Source organism: Trachypithecus francoisi, unplaced genomic scaffold (genome assembly GCF_009764315.1).
Source record: "Trachypithecus francoisi isolate TF-2019V2 unplaced genomic scaffold, Tfra_2.0 Lachesis_group9, whole genome shotgun sequence".
NCBI lineage: Eukaryota > Metazoa > Chordata > Mammalia > Primates > Cercopithecidae > Trachypithecus > Trachypithecus francoisi.
Genome location: NW_022681474.1, coordinates 26,802,708 through 26,826,433, shown reverse-complemented (window position 1 = coordinate 26,826,433; position 23,726 = coordinate 26,802,708). Strand labels below are relative to the sequence as shown.

The 23,726-nt window shown below is 41.0% G+C and overlaps 1 protein-coding gene across 18 annotated transcripts in view; it reads right to left on the bottom strand.

The window, feature by feature from the left end:
- The window catches only part of KIAA1217 (KIAA1217 ortholog), a 345,498-nt gene that overhangs the window by 76,919 nt on the left and 244,853 nt on the right, over positions 1-23,726 (bottom strand). For 2 of the 18 annotated variants that reach the window (XM_033209928.1, XM_033209937.1), the window contains exon 1: positions 2,818-3,077. The exons of 13 other annotated variants lie outside the window; for them this stretch is intronic. The gene's annotated coding sequence lies outside the window, so the exon portion shown is untranslated. Of the gene's footprint in view, positions 1-2,817; positions 3,104-19,695; positions 20,047-23,726 lie in introns of those variants that run through there. 3 more of the 18 variants (XM_033209936.1, XM_033209927.1, XM_033209926.1) reach the window with 3 other exon arrangements.

The following is a 23,726-nucleotide window of genomic DNA, read 5'->3' as shown; positions in this document are numbered from 1 at the left end:
TGTATGAACAACAGTCCTAACTAGGTCAATCACTATTCCCTGTTCTCTTTTCCTTCCTTAGCCACCTTCAGAATACATCTTGATCTGGGGGACTATGACCTCAATTAACCAGCAGAAACTTTCCTCTTTTTGGCAGGAGTGTAAAAAGGGACATTAAGATTCTAGGGGCTGGGTGCAGTGGCGCATGCCTATAATCCCAACATTTTGGGAGGCTGAGGTGGACAGATCACTTGAGGCCAGGAGTTGGAGACCAGCTTGGGCAACATGGCAAAACCCCATCTCTGTAAAAAATACAAAAATTAGCCAGGCGTGGTGCATGTGCCTGTAATCCAGCTACTCAGGAGACTGAGGCACAAGAATTGCTTGAGCCTGGGAGGCAGGGGTTGCAGTGAGCCAAGAATGCACCACAGTACTCCAACCTGGGCAACACAGCAAGACTCTCTGTCTCAAATAAAATAAAATAAAATATTCTAGGGAGTATAGAACTGTCCAGAAGGATAAAGAATATTAGTAAAAGGAAAATGTACAATTTATTTAAATTCATAAAAAGTTGAGTACATGTCTTTGAAAACAGCAAAGGTATTTACATAGGTATTTTTAAAACATGCTTGGTGACATGCCAAAATTGGTTAGAAGATATATAAATAACCTTTAAAATGAAACATTTAAAGATCTAATTAGAAAGAATATCTCATTAGATTTTCTAGTGGCATGTGTAGATGAGATTAGAAAGAAATATAACAATTAACTTAGAGTAATTCTAATACATTATATTGGGCATTCATGTGGGAAATGTCGGTGATAGTCGAAATATTAGACAGCTAATATCCAGTATGGCATGGGCACCAACCAACCAGAATGGGACTTCAGCCAAGGAGGATGGATGCTTGCCATGAACAGTCAGCATCCTGGATCTGGAGCTAATCCTGTGTGTCTTCCCTGCCCTGTCCACTTCAAAATAATCTTGCCATCATCCAAAAGGGTCATCAAAAGAGTCACCATCAACCTGAGTTGTTCACAGTGGCACTGAATACAAACATTCGGTTATGACAGAATTGGTAATCTGAGGTTGAATGTCTCTATCAACACAGGTGACTTAGATGTTGGAAGTCTTGGCAGAATTTTTATGTTGGTTTGCCAAGCTATGACTGACTTTCCAAAACGGAGTTTTAAAAAGAACCAGGATCATGTATTTCATCCTCGGCTCTAAATAGAGCCCAAGAAGAAAAATGACACAATGATCCCAATATAGAGTGGGAAAATTTGTTTTAAAACCACAACTAGAATGAACCCTTATGATCAGACAACTTGGGAATCCTACTATAAAAGACAGGGACCAGCCTAAGGCGACTCGCTCTTAGGATGTGGGGGAAGGTAAGGGGACATCACTGGAGGGATGTTTTCAAGCCTTCAGTGTGATTTCTAAGGTCACACTTACAATAAAAAGTAGAATTTAGAGACTCCAGAATCTGATAGACTAAAGCAGCATGATGGTTAAGATTGTATAATTCACAATTTAAAACAAACTCAGCCTTTGATGCGGGTATTCTTACTAAGGAGAGATCTTCCTAGAATCTGTCACCAACACAGATTTGTTTTGTTTTGGTTTTTAACTGTTATTTTGCTAATGAGTAAAGATATGGCATTAAATACATACTGGGTTTTTCCTGCACTGGTACTCAAAGTCAGACCTTGTGGGAGAAAATTATACTAAACTGACAAAGCAAATAAATAAGCAACACACACACACACACACACACACACACACACACACACACAGTTGCCATTCACATTAATATATCTTAGTCCCTTATTCTACCACTGATCTCTCTGATGCTACTAATCTTATCATCTCTTTTTCCTTAGTGAGTTTAAAGTAACTAGCTATGTTCTATCATTGACACTTTTTCCCCACAGAATTTCAACACTAATGTCACAGTGTAAGCTTGAAACAATTTCGTTTTACAGCAAGAAAGAGATGACCGACACAGAAAAATAAAGATTCTTTCAGCCCCCTTTCTGAATACAACACAGATACCTATTTGCCGTGTGCACCTAAGCCCAGACACAGAAAATGTTCATTCACTTGCCCTAGATATAATGGCAATGTATCTAGACAAGACTGTTCTACCGCATTCATCTGCTTGGTTAGGCACTGTCTTTTCTTCTTTCCATTACTGCCCAAACCTCTATTGTCTCTTTGTTATTTGAGTCCTTCCAGTTCTTAGAAAGAGGGTAGTTTCTTCAAGAGCCTCATCATAATAGCAGGCTGAGAGGCTGGTGTCCCTGCCCACAGACTGCACACGGATCAAAATGCTGTTTACACCATACTTCTGAAACACCAGAAAGTATCTGGGGCCATTTCATATTAAGATCTGAAGTCTGAGTTAGAAACTCTTACATGTAGCTATATTTTATTTCCCAAAAGTATCATAAGTCAAATCGAATATCACTCATTCAGATCTTGAAGGTAAGATAAGAAACAACATATTAAAATTGTTTCCAGAAAAAAAAAAACCTAGTATAAAAGATATTTGTTTAAAATCATCTTGGGAAACTGCCTCATGTAATAATGTCTGTGGAGTATTAAAATATATATACGCACGTGTGTGTGTGTGTATATGTGTGTGTGTGTGTGTATATATATCTTGTGGAAAAGGAATATTATGTACAGTTTGTTGTATTTCAAACCCCACCCTTTCAAGTCTGGAATTTGTAAACATATCACTCAATCAGACCACACAGTGAAGTAAGCAGAGAAAACTGAAAAGGAATCTTATGACACTCTTTCACCCTCAAAGAATTAAAGCCACTTACTTTGTCTTAAGGAAATCACCTGTGTACCTAACGCCGTGAGTAAGCACATTCGCTCAGGTCCTGATTACATGATTCCTTTGTTTGCTGGCTTCATCTAAATCCTTGGTTCCACACTTGAATATTTTAGACAGCTTCCTCTTCAGAGACAAAATCATCACAAAAGACACAGAGATCCTAAAATGTTTCTCAGCTCGAGTGTTCACAACCAATAAAGACCATTTTGTAATACTCAGTTTTCAGAGAGAAGCTGACAGTGGCATGGATAAAAAGTAACCCTCCCCGTGATAAGTCAATTTCTCCTCCCCTTGGAAATTAGTCACTGAATAACCTCAGCCCACATCCAACCACAGGCTACCTCACGGGTGACTCAGTCCTTCAACAATTGCTTACAGGGAAAACACCAGTGAAGGAACTTTAAACGGCCTAGGTAAATGGGTTAACAGCAAAGGAAATATTACAAAATATATTTCACCGAAGGCAAACAGGATCATTAAAAAGGGCAAACAACCAGCCACCGAGAAATGAAACTGTCAGAAAACCCAACATATTCAATCCAGAGGAACCAACTTTCACATCAGTTTTCTGTTGACTTAAAGGTGCTACTTAAACCTAGACCAGCACCCAACACCCAGTTTGCTACCAGACTTTTGAAGTCTGGGAATTGACAGCTGAAGGAAACATAAGCCTCTTCCCCTGGTTTAATACCAGAGGGAAAACATGAGGGAGATAAGGAGGCTGTCTATTAATTAACCAGCCCTGTTTTACCAAGCTGAACTTTGGGTAGCAGCCATTAATCAGTCCTACATAGAGCCAGGCAAGGAACTGCAATCACCCTGGAAAATACATCTGAAATGAGAAGGAAAAAGAGAGAGAGGGCAAACCGTGGCTGTGCAGAGGGGATTCTGGAAAGGAAACCAGAGCCCTTCTGACCCACCCTAAACAAGATGAAGGACTAGAGCTAGGCGATCCCCAGAGACCTCTGGGTACAACCGCTGTCAGCACAGCCGGTCTCTTCCAGGGGAACAGGTACAAGAAGGTGCATGTCCACAACACAAAGTGACTTGTGCAGCTCTCAGCAGAGGACGGGAATTAATGCATTGCTAGCAAAAGGTCGGGGAGAAAGGAAGCACCTCCTGCGCTCACAGGCTGGCTCTGATCACCATCATGTTTTCTGGGCCCTTGGGGACTGGGTGGAACCGAAAGCTATCCAAGTGGGAATACGGTGACAAGGAACTCCACACACTGGGCTGGAAGCCCCACTGGCTTCACGCCACACCCGACTACCACACTCTGGGCAGCCTGTGCATTTTAAAAACATTTTAAGGCTTTTAGAGGTTGTTCTTGCTGACCAAAAGAATTCCATGACGTCTTTCAAGTTCAAATCCAGTCCTTTGCAGGCTTTCTAAAAAAACTGTTTACTGCCATCAAATTACTTTGTGGTTATTAAAGAAGGGGGCAAATGGAGCACGTAACATTGCCACCCTCCTAAGATGTCTCACTAGGAACGATATTTGGGTGCAGTGGTTGTAACAGATGCCACCTAAGAGGTTGGAAAACAGTAGAAGGAATGTGGAAGCTCTTGTTTTGATTTTTAATCTAATCAGCAAGGGTTTGTTATTTCTCACCAGAGTATGGGAGGCACACACTATCAGTTTCTGATGAATCTGGTCCACATTAGGCAGGTTTTGTGTCTTCGGTCAAGCACGTACTTTCCAGGAAGGGGGATGGAGGGGTGGTCCCCCTTATCTGATTACGCCGCGATGCTGCCCCTATCACATCCCCCAAAGACCCTGTTTTATGGCATGAGGTGTGCTAACAGACACGGCTCTTATAATTCTTCTTTACCTGCTTATTATGGGCAGGGTTGCTTGTTCCAGTGACTGTTTGTGAAGGGTCTGGGGTCAGGCTGTTCCCCAGGAAACAGAGCAGTGAACTCTCTCTGTCTCTCTGCTGCTTGGCTAAGAAAGTCATGCCATGTTCAACATGTTATCCCATATCTGCTATGGGCTAGGTGCTATGTGGCTCACACCTGTAATCCTAGCACTTTGGGATGTGGAAGCAGGAGGATTTCCCAAGCCCAGGAGTTTGAGACCAGCTTGGGCAACATAGGGAGGCCAAGTCTGTACAAAGAGTAAAAACTTAGCTGGGCATACTGGTGCATGCCTGTGTTCCTAGCTACTTGGGAGGCTGAGGTGGGAGGATCACTTGAGCCTGGGAGGTTGAGAGGCTACAGTGAGCCAAGATCACACCACTGCACTCCAGCCTGGGTGACAGAGTGAGATCCTGTCTCAAAAAAAAAAAAAAAAAAAAGGCAACAAAACAAAAAACCACAAGAAACCTTGTTCATTACGCTAGAGAGAGGTGGCTTCTGTTGACCCTGTTACAATGAGAGTCGGTGGGTTCAATGCGAGAAGTCTGGTTTACTTCTCCTTTCCCTTCCTTCATGCCAGGTCCACAGCAATTTCCTTTCACTTTCAAAATGCTCCAGGGCACTGTCTGTAGCATGCGCGCATGGATTCGTCATTACCAGAGCAGTAATTCACTGTCAGGAGTTTGAAAGCCAGCCCAATCCTGCGGTGAATCAGGATGAGTTAAATGCTCTTTAGCAAGCACGGAGTTCACCCAAGAGAGAGGTGGAGCTCAATCTCCAAAGGCCCCAGAGTATCCGCTAATGAACCAGACAAGCCAATTTCCTAAACAGTATTCTGGTGTCCTGGTGCCATCTAGGACCCAGTGGCTTAATCTCAGTGGAAGGCACATTCTCCAGAGAAGGGCTCGTTCAGGCCAACTCACCACAAAGTTTGGTTCAGTATGAGTGTGTGCAACCATTAACACCCCCACGCTTCGGTTTGATGACTTCACCAGACCCTTCTCTGCCTGCTCTACCTTGGGACATTACAGCCATTGCCACATTACTCTTCCCACCAGCGTATAAAGTGTCCTACTCTTCATTTTCCCTCTTCCTTTCATTGACTAGGCCTAAAAGCAAAGTGGAAGCAATGTATTCTTTCTGAGTCAGCGTTAAGAATGGACGTGCTAGGAAATATTCAGGATTACCTCAACAGGAAATAATTTTTATGCTCTGGTAAAGCCAATAGTATTGTGACACATATTCCTTCCTATTTTCCCTTTCATATTCATTTCTTCATTGCCTTTTAAAAAATTACATTTGCTCAAAGAAAATCTAAACTGTACCTATAGATATGAAGATGATATTACAAAGGGAAGGGATTATTACATTGAAAAAATTTCAAATTCATCTTGTTTGCATTGGTAAAATTGGGAAGATTGCCATTTGTAAGGTTTTAGTTAGCCTATTGTTTCATTTGATTGTAAACGGAATGTCTTCCAGACATGAGGCAGACAGACAGACTGCTGCCAAAATTATTTAATTCCCAGGAAAGAGATGGCCAGTCAGCGGTTAGCTTATGGCTATATTTAAGATGAACGTTAGTTCTATAAATCTTTTGACACAGGAACTCTACTGAGCCCTCCAGTGGCCAGACCTGGCTGACCAGTCCTGGGTCCAACAGTGATTAAAGATCTCAATCGGGAACAGAATAAAGAAGTAATGTTAAATAAATCATTTCGCTTCCAAGCCACAATCAATAACTGTGCAGTGCTGTAGGATGGATGAAAGAAAAATGTCCTTCTCACTGATATTCAGTTTTCTGCTGGGCTACTCCTGTGTTCTCTAGGCCAAGGACAACCTTCTTTTGTACCGAAAATAGTTACAGTTTGTAAAATGATATCTTCTTTATAACACTTGCAACAGATGGTACAAATAACTCCTTCTCTTATCTCCATCTCTGCACATCCACCCATTTCCTGGACAGACCTTGTTCTTTTATGCACAACTCCCTTTCAATGTTTTCTAGATTGGATACTAGTAAGTTATCTACAGCACCCAACTACAATTTTTTAGTGCCTTAGACTTTATTTTTCTCTTTATGACAGTTCTTGAAACTCCTATTTAACTTGTCAACCACATGTTGCCATATAGGATATACTGCTTTATTTGCTTGTGACACTTCATATTCTAACAAGGGATTTTTAAATCCCTGTGCTCACCATACCCCACCCACAAACACTCCAATAGTCACACAGCAGTTTGCAGTTTACAAAGGGCTCTCAATTGTGACATTTCATGGGCTCCAGAACTCAGTGAGAGACATAGGACAGGTATCCTACGTCTTTCTGAATGGTTAGGAAACAGAAGTGCAGGGAGTTAAGAACGTCACCCAGCTTCCCATAGCTGCTAAGCAGTGAAGCAGCAAGAACCCCAGCTTCCTCGGTTGTTTGCGTGTGACCTGCTGTGCACTTCAGCACACTGCGAGCTATTCTGCAAAGAACGATGCTCCTCATGCCTACCCACGCATGATCACTGATGGATTCCTTATTTGATTTCTGGCCTTGGTGTGAAACACGAACAAGTCTGTCTGAGAAGTACCTCACTCCATTCACCAGTCCAGATTTTCACAGCAAAGGAAAAGAATCACTGGGGCATCTCAATGGGCTTCAGCTTTAATGATTTAGAGCCTCTCTTGACTTACAATTAGGTTTCATCTACTTGCCTCAAAATGAGTAAGTTATATAATTAGTTATATATTAGTTATATTTAACTAAGACATATCAGTATATATGCTTGTATATATTATACTTATATATACCTATCTATATTATACATCACTCAGTACGATATAGATATCCCCATATCACATAAGTTATATATACATATACACATACATATACGTGTATGTACACACAGACACATGCACAAGGTCATCATCAGTCACAGGCACCAGATTATTTATAAAATAAAATATCTGAGCCTTAGCTGATTAAAATCCCTTACCATTTTAACCCTAATTCTATTACGGGGTGACATTCCCAGGACCACGCCCCTCAGAGATGCATGCACCGCCCACAGAGGCACAGGGTCTCCATCGCTGCACTCTATGCCCTTTTTTCTTTTCACTGGAGAGACTGACCAAATTGATTATATTGTGAACAAAAATAGCTAGCTAGAGCATTATATAACTTTAGGATGATTACAACAACATGAGAATTAAAACGTATACATATTTTAGCTTGATGATATTAACATACCTAAATTTACACAATGAGGTGATGTTGATCTGTGTAGAATTTTATGCTATACAGCTGGGTGCAGTGGCTCACATCTGTAATCCCAGCACTTTGGGAGGCCGAGGTGGGCAGATCACCTGAGGCCAGGAGTTCGAGACCAGCCTGGCCAACATGGTGAAACCACATCTCCACTAAAAATACAAAAATTAGCTGGGCATGGTAGCACACATCAGTAATCCTAGCTATTCGGAAGGCTGAGGCAGGAGAATTGCTTGAACCTGGGAGGTGGAGGTTGCAGTGAGCCAAGATTACACTGCTGTACTCCAGCCTGGGCAACAGAGCAAGACTCTGTCTCCCCCCACCCTACCCCACCAAAAAAACCAGAATGTTATGCTCTACAACTGCAGTTTAAAGGATAGATACGAAAACAGCTAGGTAGAGTGTTATATAGCTTTAGGATGGTTAGAACATGAGAACTAAAATGTATATATATTTTAGTTTGAAGATATGATATACCTAAAGTTAAACAATGAATCGATGTTGATCTATGTAGAATTTCATGCTATACAATTGCAGTTTAAAAGATAGATGGTTTTCAGAGCCCATGAGAGTAAATGGTGGTAAACACATTGGGGAATGGCAGATGTCAACTTGGAAACCATATGGCCATTTATTCGTGGTCTGTCAATGTCTTCTCACAATGGAGCTACTCAAATCCCAGGATGTCTGTTTCTGTAATAACTCCTTTCTCATGGCCTCATGTGGTCTCAGCTTCTCACTACCAATTGCTCCCTAGTAGGTTTAACCCCTTCAGGCCTGTCTCATGTCTCCCTTCACTGCTCCTCCTTCTTAGATCACAGCTTTTCTGAAACCAACTCCGTGGACCTAGGTTACCATCTTAGCCCTTCTACAGGAACCACATTCCATTGCCTGCATTCTGCTGTGTTCATATTGATCTCAGTAGGATTTGTGTAGGTTCTATTACCAAGCAAAAGAAAAAACAGCACAAGGTGAGCTGTGTCTGTGGAGCAAATATTAAAGGATGTGTTACGGATGACTTCTGATGAAAGATGTTTTAGTTGTGCCATTATTCTGATCCTCAGCCAAACAACATCAGCCCATGTGTCAAGAGAAGAAAGGATTGTCTGAGGGAACAGTCCCAGAGGGTAACACTACAAGACAATAATTCATAGATCTGCCAGGTTCAATTTTTACTCAAAATAAACATAAAAAAACAATGATGGGGACCCAGATTAAAACAGCCCTCGTGCCAATTCTTCCTGGGTTCATAGGAGCCGCCTCCTCCACTGTGAATGCCCCACTGTGAACTTTTATTCAAAAATAAAAGAAGTTCCATGGGTATCCTAGGTGTTCTGAGTGTGTGAACTGGGGAAATTCTCGCGTGTAAGGCTAGGAGTTGATGCCATTTGTTACACAATTTTATAGGCTTATGAATGAAAAATGTGTACTTTCCCAGTTTTCATTAGTTATGAAAAAATCTAAGAGGTTCTAGGTTTATAAATTAGATGACAATAGCTTTGAAAACTCATCTGCTTTCCTTGGGTTTAGTTGGAGTCTGTGACAGAGAACACGAGAGCACCTGCTAGTTTGGGGGCCAGGCCAGTGGCTCTGAGAGCCCCCAGGTGCGTTTCCCCGCAGTTGGCGCAGCAGGGTGATGGGGGAAGAACACCAAATGGGGAATCCCGGAACCAGCATTCTGGTCCAGGTGTTAATATTGTTTTCTTTCTTTTCACTTTTTTTAGTTTTAAAGAGACAGGATCTCATTCTGTTACTCAGGTGTAGTGCAGTGGTGTGATCATAGCTCACTGAAGCCTGGAACTCCTCCGTTCAAGTGATCCTCCCAACTCAGCCTCCTGAATAGGTAGGATTACAGGTGTGCACTACCACACCTAGCTAATTAAAATTTTTTTTTTTTGGTAGAGCTGAGATCTCACTATATTGCCCAGGCTGGCCTCAAACTCCTAGTCTCAAGAAATCTTCCTGCCTAGGCATCCCAGAGTGCTAGGATCACAGGCATCAACCATCACGCCTGGCCAACATCCCTTTCTTTATCTGTAAATAAGAAATCTCATGTAGATTTTCTCTAAGGCCTATTCCAATGATGAGATTCTGTGGATCCATATATTTACTGAGTAGCTACCTATATACAAAGCCCAGCGTTAAGACTGATGAGGGAAAAGGGATCTGTAAGACATGATTTCTACCTTTGAAGAACTTACGTTCTAGTAGGAAAAATAAGACATGTGCATGAACATTAAAATATGACAAAGCAAGAATAACTTTGCCAAGTGTCAGACGAGTACAGCAGACAAACACTCTGGTAGTTCATTGAAGAATGAGATTCTTATGGTTGGGGTGGCCGAGGAACACCTTTCTGAAGAGGTGAGAGTGGGTTCATGAATGATGAGTAGAATTTCAGTAGGTAAGAAAGAGGTCCCTTTCTTAGGTGTTCCAGGCAGGAACAAAGGCATGGCCAAGGATAAGGGATAGGAAAGTCCAGGTGCCCTGGGTGAATGGCTAGACTACTGACCCAACAAGTGAGTTACTCTCAGATGGTGGTTCTCCAGCTGTCAGACGGTGGGCATCAGAATCACCTGGAAAGTTTGGTAAATCAGATTACCAGGTCTAACATCCACTGTGTCTGATTCAGTAGGTCTCAGGGGGTGCCGAGGAATCTGTCACTATCACCAGCAGGTGATAGTGACCTGCTGGTCCAGGGAGTGCTCTTTGAGAACCACTGCTTTAGTGAGTAGAGGGACGTGGTAATACAGGGTCACTGAACGTTCACATCACAATCTCCATTCTACCGTGAGCTTGGTTAAATCCTTTGGATAGCAATCACAATTGTCTAGAATTTCTCTATTATAAATATTGTCAACTAAATCTGCCAAGAGAAGATGGAAATAGGGAAGAAAATGAATATTTTGGGTAACTTCCTATTTACCAATGCTTTCCAAAATTACCTCATTTAATTCTCATCTCATTTCCATCAGATACATTATAATTCCCATTTCACAGATGAACAAACTGGGCTCAGAGACTTCAAATATCTTACGTGAAGTCAGATAACAGGGCCAGGATCTACGAAGTGCTAGAATAATCTTGCATTCTAGTGTTAAGAAATCAGTGTGGAGATCTGACCTTTGAATCCTCTTCAAAGGAGGGCAGTGGTTCAAGAACCTCTAAAAATGAGTATTATTTCTGTCCCAAATCAGGTCCATCTGTATCGAGTGTTGCAAGAGTCACAAGAGACGGGTCAAATAGACCAACCTATGTTCATGTTATCTACAAATGTGGGGAACCAAAAAAACTTCCAAGTAATGACTCCAGGGTACCCACGAGCCCCACAAGACTGCTCCATTTCAAAGGAATACCTTTGTGTTTTCAGTTCAAATAGCAAGTCAGTCAGCCAGCCAGGGAACATGGCTTGGAAATCTGAGATGGTCAGCAAAACCACTGCTTCTCCTTATTTGGATAAATAACAGCCTTAAAGACAACCAGTTTGGGAGTTGTACATGCCCTGAGGCTGGGCTTGGCAGGCATCTCTGCCCACACCCTGCTATGCCTTTTGCTGCACCAACAGCTGAAGGAGTGTAGCCAAATATTGACCAATCCCTTCTTCCCCACCAGGTACTGACACCGACAGGAGCCTCCTCTTCAGCGACACGATCTGCTTCCCTGTGTCCCAATAACAAACTGCCAGGTGGGCCTTTGAGTATCCCTACGTTTAAGTCAAGCCCTGTACTCCTGACACTGAGTAGCTCATGGACAGAACAGACAGCAAGTCAGTAAGTCATGCTCCATATGTTGAAATGCCCACAGAGAGTAAGGAGCTACACACTGTCTAGTTGCTCTTCTTACCCATTGCCTCCAGGAAGGAAAGACTTCCCTCCCACACAGGATGTAAGGCAAGTGAAGAAAATGCTTTGTAATCTACGGAGCACTTTTCAAAGTTCATGATTAGGGCCGAGCACGGTGGCTCACACCTATAACCCTAGCACTTTGGGAGTCCAAGGCGGGAGGATGGCTTGAAGCCAGGAGCTTGAGACCAGCCTGGGCAACATAGCAAGACCCTGTCTCTGCAAAATTTAAATTTTAAAAATTAGCCAGGCATGGTGGTGCATGCCTGTACCCTGGCTACTCAAAGGCCGAGGTGGGAGGATGGCTTGAGCCCAGAAGTTCAAGGCTGCAGTGAGCTATGATTATACCACTGCACTGCAGCCTGGGTGACAGAATACAATCCTGTCCCCCCATCCCCACCCCCCAAAAAAGTTCTTGATTAGCACCAAGAGCTTTCAACTCACTTCAAAAAGAATCAAGCTCCAGGCTGAAACAAAGGTAGCTTATCTTCCACCAGTGCCCAACCCAACCTCCCCAGCCCTTTGTGTTTTTTTGCATTATCTTTACTTTTCTGAAAAGCAACATTAGAGCAACATTTCTCCCACAGAGGACAGGAAGATAAGCGACAATAAATAGAGAGGATTTCTTTAAATGAGGGCAGCAAGACACCGGGGCCATTTCGATGACCTTTCCTCCAATGCACTGAAGTATACAAATTAGTTTCCAATTTTTTTTTTTTTAATTAAAAAGGGTTTAATTGGTTGGGCACAGTGACTCACGCCTGTAATCCCAGCACTTCAGGAGGCCCAGGCAGGAGGATCATTTGAGGTTAGGAATTCGAGACCAGCCTGGCCAACATGGTAAAACCCCGACTCTACCAAAAACACACAAATTAGCTGGGTTTCGTGGCGGGTGTCTGTAATCCCAGCTACTAGGGAGGCTGAGGCAGGCGAATCACTTGAACCTGGGAGGCAGAGGTTGTAGTGAGCTGAGATCACGCCATTGCACTCCAGCCTGGGCGACAGTGTGAGACTCTGTCTCAAAAAAAAAAAAAAAAGGTTTAATCCTCCTCATCAATCAGTACTCCTCCACACCATCATCTTGAGGAAGACAGTGGGGTGTGGTGGAGCGAGTACCGAATTATGACTCAAAAGGCTTGGTTTCTCCCTGCTGGGAATCTCTTCTTGGCTATGGTCTCATAGCTGTGACTGTAGTCCTCACACTGAACTTCTCTGAGCCTCTGATTCAGCTCCTTAGTTGGTTCAGTAAAACTTTCTTGTACTTTCTCTTCTGGTGCTGTGAATAGCTAATGAGTTCCATCACTGTTGTGTCACTGTGCACGCATGATTATTAATATCACCAGCAAACATTCAGGGGTCTACTCAGTGAGCTGTGAGGCAGAAGAAAATGAATAAAATGGAAAATGCTCACTTAAATATATTCACAGATGGATGAAATGAATGACACATTCGTTTTTGAGGTACAAGACCTGGCAAAAGAATGAGGACTCTGGATGCAGCCAATGTAAGAACATCACACTGTATTACATTTCAAAGACATCATATTTGAGAAAATGGTCCAGGCTGGACATGGTGGCTCACGCCTGTAGTCCCAGCACTTTGGGAGGCTGAGGCTGGTGGATTGCTTGAGCTCGGGTGTTCGCAACAAGCCTGGGCAACATGGTGAAACCCTATCTCTACAAAAAATAGAAAAATTAGCCTGGTGGGGTGGCATGCACCTCTAGTCCCAGCAACTTGGGAGACTAAGCAGGGAGGATCACCTGAGCTCGGGAGGCGGAGGTTGCAGTGAACCACTGCACCACTGCACTCCAGTCTGGGCGATAGAGGGAGACTCTTGTCTCAAAAACAAAACAAAACAAAACAAAACAAAAAAAAAACAGTACTTTTCCTCATTCCTATTCCCAAATTAATTGATCATTCTGAACCCAGATCAGGCTATATAAAAGACTCCCAATCCATTTCGTAGTGTTACAACAACAAATAGACTCAAATTGCAATTATCTATAATCACTGTGAGATGGGTGATTACCCACATCTTGGCATTGGATCATTCTCTTTTCCTTCCCATCTTACCACCTTGGAGAACATCTCTTTTGTGAATGAAAAGAGCATCCGTGTCATTACTTGTCTGTGGCCAGAATGCAAGCTTTGACTGGTGAAGAGGAAACTGAACTAATTAACTCAAGATATGTGTTTAGAGGCTCTCGGAATTTCAACTACATTATCCATTCTAGTCCTGTCCCACATTTATATTAAAAACAGGGAGCTGGGTGCTTTAGCATGGTTCTTGATAGAAAAACATTTATCTTGTAATAATGCTCAAAATTAATTTTTGGCATAGCAAAAATTGGGAATTTAATGCAAATGTAGAGATGTTTTGTTATTGCACATATCTGCCGAGACAGCTTTGCACATATACTCACTGTATCTATATTTAAAATATAAAATTATATTTGGGTAGTTTTTATATTAAGATACTCTATGTATATGAGTACATATCTGTCGATAAAAATTCTGTGCCAAAATTAAAAATATCAAAATTCCACATCTGACTCATTTTTATGCTCTAGTCTCAAAGTGACACTGAATAGAAACTTATTAGCATTTCAGTGAATTTCTTCAGATCATTGTTACGAATAATAAAAATACAGAAACATTTTAAAACAACATATTTCAGTCTTAAAATGGTCAGATTAACATAATTATAGCCCGAGGTTGCCAACAGTGCCACATTTCTCATTTTCATGAAAATGCAGAGGTTCTCTCAGATTGCAAGCTAATAGGCTACTTGGTCTAAATATATACAGTAAAATCTGCAACAAATTTCTGAAGCATTAAGATCTGAACCCTGCAGATATCTGGTGAGTAAGTTGTGCTGCAGTGGAGCAGACATTTTTTTTTTTTTTTTTTGCAGTTACACAGCTGCTAGAAAATATATTTTTAGACTTGCTTTTAAAAGCAAGCAAAAACGGTTTCCACTTTGTGGATTTCCATCCATGATGTATCCATCATGATCCCTCAGTCCCTACCGCAAGGGGTCAACCATCTACAAAATGTTCTATTCCGTGTCTTCCTTCCTTGCAAGTGACTGCAAGGACTGGTACCAAATGCTCATTCTAGACGAAGCTATCAGACCCTGACCACCAATCCTATGCTTTAGAGGTGCTGAGATCAGGCCCCTGCTATTTCTGAATTGCCCCATTGTTGGCATTGCTATGATTCCTTTTTGTTGTTTGTGTTTTTCTTTGGAACTCTTCCTACTCTGTCAAGGGTGCATGAAAAGGAACAGGTTCAAAGAATGAAATCAGAACAAGGCAAAGCACGACCTTTGATGTCACAAGAAAAGAAGAAAAGGAAAGAAATCAAATACATGTGTCGATCAACTAAGTCAAACATATTTTCTGTTTCAGGAATATGGAGTGAGTTAGTGCTGCCTGCATAATGGAAAGAGGTCCTCTAGCTTAAATGAAAAGCTAGGTAGTAACACCTTTTATCTGGAGAGACAGATAAAATAAATAAATCTGCTCAAAAACCTATTTAATGAGTAGCTCTTTTTTTCCTCCCAAATAGTAACATGCTGATGGTCCTGAGAACTCTTAGAGAAGAATTAGAATTCATTTGGACATCCAATTTATTTACTTATTTATTTATTTATTTATTTATTGCCAATTGTATGTTTTTAAATCAAGTTTTACCCTGTCCCTTCCTTGAACCCTCAATTTGGGCTTCATCTTAAAGCCGTGGTTTTTATACTTCACACATTAACAAGATACCATCACCACTTTGGGTCTATCTTTATATCAGCTGTACTAGTACTCATTTAATAATTTTCTTTAAGTCAGTTTTAAATTGACTTTTTTCTCCTTAGTTGTGACTAAGAATTATAGTTGTGACTTAAGGAATTAATGAATATTAACTCTCAAGTTCTTTGTGCTACCAGTCTTTCCAACATTCATTCAAAACAACATCATATAATTATTACCATTTACGAAGTGTTTTTCTAGTTGCCACCTAAAATCACTGGTTCCAAGCAATGGACAACTTTGAAAGTAATGTGAGGAGTCATGCATTAATGTTTCAAATAGCATAACTGCAGGAGCTATTTGCCACAGCAAAGAGGCTGTTTTTTAAAATAATGCCATAATACTGTACAACCTTGTTGAGCCAATATTATTTTATTCAAAGTAGCTCATAATTTGAAACAGCTGCTATTTTTCAGTTGACATGATGGCCTATTCTCCTTCCATAAAAAATACTGGATAATCTAAATCTGGTTAGTTTAAAATCCATTTATTTTTAGTCCAGGCTCATGCATTTCCAATTAATCAGCTCTGGCCTAACTGCAGGATTTCTGGTTCTCTTTTAGTAAGATAATCCCGAAGAGAGAGAGAGAGAGTTGTCCTGCTTTCTAGAGGATAAGTGAAAGCTGGCTAGACTCAGCGACCACAAAAGATGGCTAAGAGAAGTCAAATAGATAGTGTTTTTCTAAATCAATCAAGAAGACAAATCTTGTAAGATCCAGAGGGGTGAGAACAAAAGCAGGGAACAGGCTGAAATGGCACTGCACAGAGACAAGGGTCTGGTCTTGGGAACAGTGACTTGAGATCCAGCCCTATTTTGGCCACTTCTTTATTTTGTGATCTTGACCATGTCACTCCAACCATTCTGGGCCTCCTGGGTCTCAAGTTATAGGGCAATGGGTTACAAAAGATGATGCCTAAGACCTTCTTTCTATTTCTAAAGCCCTATGACTCCAAATACGTCAGGCCTCTTTCTTTCTTGTTTTCATTTTTAATTTTTGTGCCAACATAGTAGGTGTATGTATTTGTGGGCTACATGAGATATTTTGATACAGCATGCAATGTGTATAATCGCATCAGGGTAAATGGGGTGTCTGCTACCTCAAGCATTCATCCTTTGTGTTACAAACATTCTGGTTATACTTTTTTTTTTTTTTGAGACAGAGTCTTGCTCTGTTGCCCAGGCTGGAGTGCAGTGGCACAATCTCGGCTCACTGCAAGCTCCGTCTCCCGGGTTCACGCCATTCTCCTGCCTCAGCCTCCCGAGTAGCCGGGACTACAGGCGCCCGCTAACTTGCCCGGCTAATTTTTTTTTTTTTTTTTTTTGTAGTTTTAGTAGGGACGGGGTTTCACCGCATTAGCCAAGATGGTCTAGATCTCCTGACCTTGTGATCCGCCCGCCTCGGCCTCCCAAAGTGCTGGGATTACAGGTGTGAGCCACATCACCTGGCAGTTATACTCTTTCAGTTATTTTAAAATGTACAATTAAATTATTTTTGACTATAGGCATTCTGTTGTGCTAGCAAATACTAGGTCTCATTCATTCTTTCTAAATGATTTTTCTGTACCCATTAAGTGTCTTTTAAAAAATTGTTATTAGTTTCAGGGCTGTTTCTTGAGGGAGCACTGGTGATGCAGGTCAGGTTTGTCTTCTCAATTACAAACCTGCGGTAGCCAGCTCTAGTTCCTCAAAAGCAGACAGAGTATCTATGACTTCTGCAAATCACAAGTAAGCAGAGATCACCTGCTCCATAAGAAAAAGTAGGACAGAAGAAAATGTGTTACCAGTAGGCAAAATGTATCTTAAAAGCACTTTTTTCTTTTTAAAAGATTAGCGTGTTATTCTCCCTACCCCCAAATTTATATAAAAGTAACACACGCTCATTTGAGAAATGTTGGAAAAAGCATCGAGAGAAAAACGGTCCCCTGGAAGCCCTCTCAGGGGTAGGATCTGGAACCCAGGGAGCCTAGGCTGATGTGGTAGAGAGCAGCCTAGTATGGTCTGGGATGCCTTGCTGAGCGCCCACAAAGAACACAGAAAAACAAAACCCCAGCAAGTGAAAAATACGCAGGTACAAGGGATGCAACTTGAAAATGCAAGGACATATATCCCCAGTCAAAGGCAATTTCCGCCAACACCTATACTTATAAGAGCAAAGAAAAGGGATGCGGTTTGGATATCAAAGGGCAGAGGGATGTGGCAAAAACCTCTCATGTGCACTCCAGCCAGTAACGACTTGAACTCTTTGGGAGCTAACCCTAGTACCTGCTGGGGAGAAGGAAGGTTCTGCTCCAATCAACTTGGAGTTGCGTTGGTTGTGTAGCCAGTCCTGGATTTTAGGCTGAACTGGAGCTGGAAGCCTTGATCCTGAAGCCTGTGTTGGGAGCAGCTGCATCCCCTGTTGATGCTGTTAGCAGCAATTACTTTGCATCACAAATCACCAGGATATTTTTGCTGCTGTGTTGATGTCTCACTCTTCAGGAGGAGGTGGGAAGAGCAATGTTGAAGGTGAAGTTTGGGCTCTCAGGCAGCTGAGCCAGCTGCCCTAACTTCAGAACCCTCCACCTTCAGCCTTAACATTCTTCCTGGCCCCCTCCTGAGAGCTCTGCGAGCAGACTGAAGGGCAGTGGGCAGGCACAGTTAGCCAGTCTCCATTCAAAGATACTTTCTAGCTCCCAAATCAAGCTCCCAAACAAGCTCCCTGCTCTGTCCTATGGAAACCTTTTTTTGAGCAACACAGCACATGAAGCAAAGAAGAAAACAGGAAAGGTCTGTGTAGTAAAGAGGAAAGAGTCGTTTATCCAAAGTGCTTTTCTCTATCTCTACACTATCTGATGTTCACTGTTTTCATTATGCTCTGAGTAAGTTGTAACCAGGTCCCTGGATAAACAACCAGTGTGATACTAGGTTTTGGATGCTACAGATCTAAAATAAAATAAAATTCCACAAAAATAAAAAATAGTTTATCCTGAAGCCGCATAAACATTAGATCTGAAGCTCTCAGCTACTATTAAGGCTGTGCTGTTCAGGACTTAAAAACAAGGAAGACAGCCTGGATTTAAACCCCAGCTCTGCTACTTACAAGTGTGTAATTTTGATCTTGTTCCTCTCTAAGCCTTGGTTTTCCAAACTTAAAATGGGTGTAATAATACCTATTCCACAGGGTTATGATGATGACTAAATAAAATAATAGATATTATGTAAACCACATTGGATAACAACGTCTCATGTATATTAACTCGTCTGTAAACTGGGATAAAGATACCCACAGACATATGAATAAGCAAATTCATGAACACATGTACTTTTGAAAGGAAACAGACTAATTTAAAAGGACATTGCTCCTATTAAATTCCTTTAAAGGAAATCAATGCAAAAATATTGTGACTGAATTATTGTTAAGAGTTGACAGAATAGTTATCTCAAGTAAACATGATTTCTGTCAAAGACTTTCTCAGGCAATCACTAAACCTGATATAAACTTGTTATATCAAGCTTGTTATTTAAAAACTGTAGAAGTTTTAAATGTGATTTCATACAGATTAAATTGCTATTTCTTTAAATTATTTTCAAGACCAGAATAAAGGCTATTTTATTTTACAATTTAAAGTGATTTTCACAAGAACAAAATACCAAATAATTTTTCCCTGGAATGTTAAAGGACACATATGAATTTCCCTCCTCGTTTGTACCATGCCTTCAAATTATTGACTTTGCCTCAGACACTGTATGTAAGTCAACATCTTCATGAAAACACTGAAAATTGTCACAGAGCACATAAATCAACAAGACCTGTAAAAGCAAACTATGTTGGCATTTTAAATCCTTTTCCAAATTATAAGGTTAGCCAGAAACAAGACCACAAGATTTATAGATTGAAGACAGCCCAGTTTAATTTAAGTGGATTTCAAAAAAACAGAATAATGTCAATAACAAAGAGACATTTTCTTCTAAGCAGTGTGCAAGAAGTTAAAATAAAACCTAAAATTCCAATTTCCTATTGCATTGAACTTGAATACAGAAGACAAGTTAATGAAAGATAAATGTGCCAGAGCATGGAAAAAAAAATTCTAAAGATAATATCTTATCATAAAGGCACAGTTCTTACCTTACATTTTCCGTGAGCCTTTCTTTTCTAGAAGAAACTTTCTAGACTCACAGAGACCTCGAAACCACCCCTCTCTCCAATGCTTTCAGCTTTGCCTGTCTTCATGGTGACTAAATGCAAGCCTTGGGTTTTTTACAGAAGGAAGCTTTTAGTCAAAATATGTGGTTTAAAGGAGCAGTATCCACTCTTGTTAAAACTATTTCACGGACATTCAGAGGTTTTGTTTCTACTCTATGAAAGTTAATTCTGAGTAGGAAGGCATTTTTCCTGTCCCGGAAATCAGCATAACTAAAACCAATGCTGAGCTAACGAGAAATGTTTCTTCCATGTGTTCTGTCTGGCAGAAACTGCAAGCCATATCAAGGAAACACGTGATGTTTATAAATACAATATGGCTCATGTTGTCATAACCTCTCAATGACAAAAAATAAAAAAAAAATAGTACAAGGAAAAGCAAGCAGCTACGCAGCAGGAAAGATGAGATTTGTATCACTTGGAAGTTGTATATCAGATGTGCATATATTACCTTTTCGTGCTTCTTGAAAAATAAGACTTTATAACTGGAAGCAGAGAAGGAGCAAGAAAATACCTCCCATGTTCTGGATAGCCACTGTATTCAAATGTGTTTGCCCAGCTAATCATTTCCGTAAGAGTCCTTCCTTATCAATCATAACAGAAACATATTTTTTGCCTCCCAGAAAAGCACAGTATAAAAAAGATATCATTACGTATATCACTCATAAATGAGTTCCACAGTGTTAACTCCAGCGAATTATAGAACACAGGCAAGGATTTCATCTAGCTTGAAGTGATGTGAAAAATTATAGACATCTGTATCATTATTGATTATTGAGTTAATTGATTATTGTCCATATCATTATTGCTTTTTGCCAATATATCTTCAGGATCTTGCATGAGAGCTGAGACCGGAGAAAGGATCTGACTCACTATGGCTGATTGAGTGAATAAGTAAACGCTTACAGTAATGAAGTTAGGTTAACTGTTCTAAAGTCATCACCCTTACGTTATAAGTTTAGAGATATTTGAAATACTGACTATCAACTCCATCTAAAAGCAAGGGGCCAGGCACAGTGGCTCATGCCTATAATCCCAGCACTTTGGAAGGCCATGGAGGGAGGATCCCTGGAGCCCAGGAGTTCAAAGCCAGCCTGGGCAACATAGGGAGACTCTGTCTCTACAAAGAATTTAGAAAATTAGCCAAGTGTGGTGGTGTGGGCCTGTACTTCCAGCTAATCAGGAGGCTGAGCAGGGAGGATCACTTGAATCAGGGAGGCTGAGGGTGCAGTGAGCCATGATTGTGCCACTGCACTCCAATCTGGGTGACAGAGCAAGACCCTGTCTTCAAAATAAAATAAAAATAAAGCAAAATAAAAGCAAGATTTATCCTAGTGAATTATAAACACAGCAAAATCAGATCTATCTTGTTTAGATTTGTTATCTACGGATTTAGCTTACTTTCTGCCACAGGTGAATTTAACTCCTGAAAAATCCAGCCCCTCCCCCCACAAAAAAGGTTAGATAAGTGTGTATTTCTGATGAACACTTATTTTAATCTGACAAAGAAGTTTTTTCTTTATTGTTATTCTTAAACTTTAGGTTATTAACTTTTTTGTTGTTGTTGTTGTTTTGAGATGGAGTCTCACTCTGTCACCAGGCTGGAGTACAGTGGTGTGATCTCGGCTCACTGCAATCTCCGCCTCCTGGGTTCAAGCACTTCTCTTGCCTCAGCCTCCCGAGTAGCTGGGACTACAGGCACACACCACCAAGCCCAGTTAGTTTTTGTATTTTTAGTAGAGACAGGGTTTCACCATGTTGACCAGGATGGTCTCGATCTCTTGACTTTGTGATCTGCCTGCCTCAGCCTTCCAAAGTGATGCGATTACAGGTGTGAGCCACCGCGCTCAGCCCAGGGTTATTAACTTCTATCAAATTACACTGATGGACTGAGGAAAGGCAGACATTCTTATTTCTCATTTGTGTCAGTGGCCAATACTGGGATAAATTAGGTAATGTGCTATAAGCCTCAAACATGTACCTTTACAAATCATTGTATTGCCCTTAGTAGATAAGGCACTAACTAACTGAAAGTTGGTGATAGAAAAGGGCTGAAGTAAGTATCTTTTTCTATCCAGGTATTTAATAAGAATCTACTCAGGGCAGGGCACTGTCCGAGAGAGCCACAGGGAGTATGAAGATGAATGAAATGGAGACCCTGTCCCCGAGAAGCTTAGAGCTGAAAGACACTTAAGATGCGTGGACAGAAAACCAACACCATGTGTTCTCACTCATAGGTGGGAATTGAATAATGGACACAGGAAGGGGAACATCACACACCAGGGCCTGTCGTGGGGTGGTGGGAGAGGCAGGAGGGATAGCATTAGGAGATATACCTAAGGTAAATGATGAGTTAATGGGTGCAGCACAGCAACATGGCACATGTATACATATGTAACAAACCTGCACATTGTGTACATGTACCCTAGAACTTAAAGTATAATAATAAATAAATAAATACATCATTCATAAGAAAAAGAATAAAATGGTGAAAGGAAAAAAAAAGAAACATGCATCAATAACTCTGCAGGCAGGAAAAGGAGAGTGCACAAAGACAGCAGGGCAGGGAGGTGAAGTTCTATGGAAGTTTCGAGAAGGGACAGTGAGTGGTGAGGTTTGGAAAGAGAAGAGTGAGAGAGGCTTAATGAAGAGAGTGGCTTCTGGGTTAGGTCTTCAGAAATGCGTGGCCCATGGACATGTGGCGATGACTCATGGACGTGCTGATGAAGACAGTGGTGGGAAAGAAAGGACGGTAGTAACCACAGGCGTGATTACAAAGGCCAATTCTAGAGTTGGCCTGCCTGGCTCTAAATTCAGCTCCACTTCTCTTTAGCTGGGTAGTTTGAGCAAGTACGCTGACCTCTCTAAGTCTCAGCTTCCACTTCTGAAACAGGAGGAGAATAAGAACTCCTCTCACATTGTATAGCTGTGAAAATCAAATGGCAGTAAATACAAACAAATTGCTCAGTATGGTGACTGGCACAGAGTAAGCACACCAGGAATGTTAGTGATACCACTGTCATTGCATGAGTGAAGGGGATATTACGGCTGGGTCAAGAACAATCTCTAAATAGATAATCAGCTAGGCATGTTTTCTGAAACTTCCATTTCTGTGGGACTCTTTTGTTACCATGGGATGACTTGATAATCCCTGAATCCCAAACCCTTCTTCTCAACCAGAACACTGCCCTGTGAGAAAAAGTGCTCTGAGTTTGGTGGCCACTGCAGACACACATACTAAATGGGCAAATCACTCCTTTCTTTCCTTTTTTTTTTTATTTTTATGGATATCTTTTATAGTATGCTCAGAAGAGGAGAGAATGAAGCAAAATTAAATATAAAAAGATACCATGAAATAGATGCACAATGAAATTAAGAAATGAAACAAATGTTAATAAAGGATAGTTTGTGTGCTCTGAAGTCTTAGTAGGAACATCATTTCAAAATTGCAAAACTTAAATGGAAATATCAAGGAAGGGAGTCTGTGGGCTCTGTATCAAGGAGCAGAAAGAAGTTCAAATCCAGGGTCTGATACTGATCAGATGTGTGACCTTGGGAAAGACCTCTTTTGCTTCAGTCTCATCACCTGTGAAGATGAAGTCAGTATACCCACTTTGCAGAGTTACTGACTAATTTAAATAATATGTAAAGTACTTAACACATTGCCTACTCAGCAGACACAAAAAGGTTTGCTATCTTCTATCTAGAACAACGATGGTAGAGAATGAACACCAGTTATATCCTGATAGATTGCACCAAGAAATTAATAGAGTCCCTATACATTTTTACAGTTTTACAGAAAAAAGAAGTCAAAGTGGAATGTGCAACAAAAGGAAGATGAAAGTAGGAAAATTAAAAAGAGAGTCCAGGAATGAAGCCAACACACAAAACACACGCCACAAATGCCTGTACCCTTGCTGTGGGTGGGCCACAAATTTAATTCTAAGCTTTAGAGT